This window comes from Phascolarctos cinereus, unplaced genomic scaffold (genome assembly GCF_003287225.1).
Source record: "Phascolarctos cinereus isolate Bilbo 61053 unplaced genomic scaffold, phaCin_HiC Scaffold_6;HRSCAF=336, whole genome shotgun sequence".
NCBI classification, from domain to species: Eukaryota; Metazoa; Chordata; class Mammalia; order Diprotodontia; family Phascolarctidae; genus Phascolarctos; species Phascolarctos cinereus.
In genome coordinates, this window is record NW_027556069.1 from 1,451,005 (window position 1) to 1,455,733 (window position 4,729).

The following is a 4,729-nucleotide window of genomic DNA, read 5'->3' on the forward strand; positions in this document are numbered from 1 at the left end:
AAACAGGGGCAAGAGTTTTCCACCCTTTTCCCGTAATTTGCTTTCTGCACCTGTAGAAAGACATAGGGACACACAATTGACTCATATTCTTCAGCTACAATGGGGTTTTGTCCAGTTGTCTAGAAGGTAAGTTCTTCCCTTCCACAGCACACACATAAGTGTTCCATGGGCCACCAATCATAGCTTCCATGTGGAGCAGATTGTGAAATACACCACCAGTTGGGGCCAATCTAAACTGGCCATATTCTTGTGACCCAGTTGTCCATATTTACCTGGAATAAATATAAAAACAAATGCCCTCTGCCATTCCCTCTCACTAATCTCACAGCCCCTGTTACTTCTAGGTAAATGACTCACATCCCTCCACCCCCAATCCCCTAACAGGAGAGATAACTGCAAGTTATAACTGGTAACTCTGGAAAATCTAAAAACCCAACTATTCCAGTGGTTAGAAGGACTTGAAAACACCTGGGAAAAGCCAAAGGGTTCTATGTGCCACTCCTGAAAGGATGGCCATTCTAGCCTCACTCTAATGTCTCCTGTTTTTTTGTTTTGTTTTGTTTTGCTTTTTGGCCAGGCAATGGGGTTAAGTGACTTGCCCAGGGTCACACAGCTAGTAAGTGTTATGTGTCTGAGGCTGGATTTGAACTCAGGTCCTCTTGAAGCCAGGGCTGGTGCTCTATCCACTGTGCCACCTAGCTGCCCCTCTAATGCCCCTTGAAGACAGATACACACAGAAGTGCCTGCTGGATCTGAGGTTCTTGCCTTTTATCAGACATTTTCCTCAGTGCTCCTGGGGACTATGCAGTCTTCAGGGCCAGAAAACTTATCACTGGACCTCCTAGATCCCCCTCCCTATTTAAAAACACTGATCTTCACCCCTTCATCTTTGTTATTGTGGGAACGAATTCTTCCAACACTCCTTCCCCTGACTTTCCTACAGGTAATGTTATTTACCCCAGTCCCAATTATAGAGTTCACCATCTCCTATACTTGACACAACAAAAGTGAGACAGTCAACACACCCTCCCTTGTAAAGGCATTTAACAACCAGCTAAAAGTTAGTTCCCTTTGAAGAACTTGAGAATCATGTACATGGACAAGATGCCAAGAAGTTATGGAACAGGTGAGTTCTCACTGGCCAACAGTGAACAGATCAAGCCTGGGTGTAGAGCTGAGTTGGGGCTTTGTTTGCTGTGGAGGAAAATTGCTGGGGGGGGTGCTCAGTCCTATAAGAGGGCCTTACCCTTACTGGCAGCCACTAATCAGCGTTGCTTATTATCCTATATTTACGTGTCACCACAGCTGTGTGTTGGGATCCACAGCTGGCCTTGCTGACCTCTGAACCACTGGGAAGCTCCAGGAATGCGGGAAAGGCTGAATTGATGTGAACTGACCATGGTCTCCATCCCCATTCTTGGCTGATATCGTTGCTTCAGGACTACACAAGTAGAGCCCAGAAGCTTAGGGACAACAAGCAATTCCCACTTTACTGAGTAGATCAATGGCATAAGCAGTATAGTTTCTGCCATGGACTCATAAGGGGGCTGTGTAAATTTTGTTGTGAGAGGCTGGCTAGGGATGCTATAATGACAGGCACCTCAAAGGACCAGAATGAAAGAAACAAGAGAGAGGGGCCAAATACTAAAATGTAACCACTTGCCTCCTGCCATCATCTTCTCTCTTGGAAGGCAATGCAGGTTGCCCAGATTCACTCCAGCCAGACATAGAGACCAGCCTCTGGGGGAAAAAAAAGCTCTTTAGAGTTAGCACTATAAAGTAAATGGAACTACATACCTTCTCATCAGGGTGGTGGTGGGCCCTAGCTGCCATCAGTTAGTCAAGCATTTGTTAAGCCTTGACTATGTGCCAGGCATTGTGCCAAGTGCTAAGGATACAAAGAAAAGCAAAAATACTGCTGACCCCATCCTCAAGGAACACAAATTCTAATGGAGTAGACAACATTGCAAACAGACTTGTATATACAAGATATATTTAGTGTAAATGAAAGGCAGTATCAGAGGGAATGCATTAGCAGTTGGTGGACCAGGAAAGACCTCCTAAAGAAGGTGGGATTTAGGCTGAGTCTCCACAGAAGTCAGGAGGTGGAGGTGAGAAGGAAAAGCATTCCAGGCATGGGAGGCAGCCAATGATAAAGAAGAGCATTGAGAGATGGATTGTCCTGTCGGAGGAGGCTACTGGAGCTAGATCTTAGAGGTTAAAATGCCAAACAGCACTTGATATTTGGTTCTGGAGGTAACAGGGAGCCAGTGGAGTTTAGGGGTGGTGTGACTAGACTAGCAATTTAGGACAAATCACCTTGGCAGCTGAAGCATGAAAGGCTTACTCTGATGCGGTGAGGCCCCAGTTGAGATTATGTAACACAAATTTCTAGTGAGCCCAGGGTCAAGGACAGGCAGGAAAGAAGGAACTAAAAAGCATTTATTAACCCTTCTATGTGCCAGGTACTGTGCTTAGCAGTTGAAAACAATCTCACATGACTCTCACAATACCCTTGGCAGATACGTGCTATTATTAACTCCATTTTACTGTTGAAGAAACTGGGGCAGACAGCATTAAGTGACTTACCTAGGGTCACACGACTATTTAAGTGGCTGAGGCTGAATCTGAACTCAGGTGCTCTACCCACTGCACCACCTAGCTGCCTAAAACATTTAATGCATTCCACAATCATTTATGAATTTATTCAACGAACATTTACTGGCAGTCAATATGGGCAGAGCATTGTGCTCAGTGGGAATGACTGTGGCACGTGAGATGAGTTGCCAAAGACCAAGACAAAGATAGATAAAGATGGGAAAAGAATCCAACTGAGTGGGAGGCTGGAACCTGTAGGCTGGAAGGAGTGGCCTTCTCCTATACCAGGAGGCTATACAACTCTATTCACAAGTACTGAAGTACTAAGTAGGTCCTTGAGAGGAGAAGGCATAACTTAACATCTTTGTATCCCTCACAGTAGACCACAATGACTCTAACCCTAAATGTTACCTACTTAAACACTTAATTGATCATGAGACCTGGGCAACACCCCTTTTCCAGGGCCCTGTCCAGTGGCTTACTACCTCTCAACACCCAAAGACATCTATAACTGGAACGTGAGAAGGGGCCCAAGCTCCCAAACGAGCAAGGATAAGGAAGCCAGCTCACCACTCATATAGAGAGAATGCCACTCACCAGCTACAACTTAGGCCATGGCTAGGCCCTGAAGTGCCTCCCCCTGCCCAGGCTTCAGCTCTGCCTCTAGGCCCTCATGGCCCACATGACCAAGTCCGAACAAAGAGAGACAGGCGCTGGGGTTTCAGAGCTCTCTGCTCAGGGCTGCCCACTTCAGGCTCAAGGCCCCACCCTGACCAGATTTCCTCCACTTACCTGCCGGTGCCCCACATGTACACCTGCCCCATTCCATCCAGCAGCAGGGCGTGCTCTGCCCCCAGCACCTGCTGGCTGGCCTTCAGCTCAGAGGACAGGTGCTAGGAAAAAGGCTGCCTGGGGCTCACATACCACTCAGGCTCGGGAACTAAGGGTAGCAAAGCAGGTCTGGGGGCATGCCCCACGACCTCCAGCCTGGTCACTAGACCCAGGTTCCTCCTCCCAGTCTCCTTGCTGCAGGATCTGGTGTGTCCACAGGGGGTCCCCTTGCAGCCCAGGCCTGCAGCTCCACTGGGTTCCCTCCACCTCCATGCACAACACGAGCAGATGCTGCTCTGAGGCCAGCCAGTCTCCGCAGCTGCAGAGCTGGCTGCTCCCAGAGCCCCACAGCACTAGGCACCTATCTCCTGGAAAGGAAGAAACATCTGTGGCTGGGGCTAGAGGCTGGGGGTTGTACACTGAAGATGGGGTGTGGGCATGCGCTCCACTGGGCCTTCTGGGTTGTGAACACTGGCATGGAGTTGTGTGCATTGAGATGGGGTGTGTGTGTATGTATGCTGTACAAATGAAAGTTAAAGAACTCTACAGGCAGAGGTTTCTCCAGAAAATTATGACACCTGCAGACTTGTCTGTTCCCAAAGATCCATCTATCCCAACTTGTGATGGTCACCCTGCAACATCACCATTACTTCCTATTTCTCTTCTAAAACCTAAATGTGAACTGGAACTACCCCCATGTTACATCTGCTCTTCACCCGGACCCTCCAGATATAAAACCTCAGAAATGACTATTTTGGGATTTACTAGATGAACTGATAAAAACTACCAGTTTAGCATCAGACAACAGTCAGCGTTTTTTCCAAGAAACCTGTTTTGCATTTGTATTAACACAGTAACAAGTGCAACAAATCGATAGTTTCTGTGATCAAATATGACTTGAAAGTACAGGTCCAGCTAAGGACTTGCTTGTCAGAAGCCAGCTGTCCACAAGAAGGTTATTTCCCACCCAAACTTTGTGTGAAAGTTAATAGGAAATCTGGGAACTTTCCAGGCTTTCACTCACCAAAAATGGTGTGGAACCAAAGTGATGTACATATATGTGTGTGATGGAGTTTTGTGCCCTGGGATAGAAGGGGCCATGCTCCAGGATGGAGGTGGGAGTACTGGGAGGGGAAGTGGTGTGTGCACAAGGATGAAATTGTAAGCACTGAGGGGTGTGTGTGTGTGTGTGTGTGTGTGTGTGTATGTGTGTGTGTGTGTGTACACACGCAAGGGGAGAGGGGTGTCTATCACTGAACTTCACTGGGATGGAATTGTGCACAGGAGAAGTTGCACAGGA

The 4,729-nt window shown here is 47.6% G+C and overlaps 1 pseudogene; it reads right to left on the reverse strand.

Moving 5' to 3' along the window:
- Positions 1-1,235: 1,235 nt before the first annotated feature.
- LOC144458183 (RCC1 domain-containing protein 1-like) lies at positions 1,236-3,921 on the reverse strand (annotated as a pseudogene).
- Between the last annotated feature and the right edge of the window lie 808 nt (positions 3,922-4,729).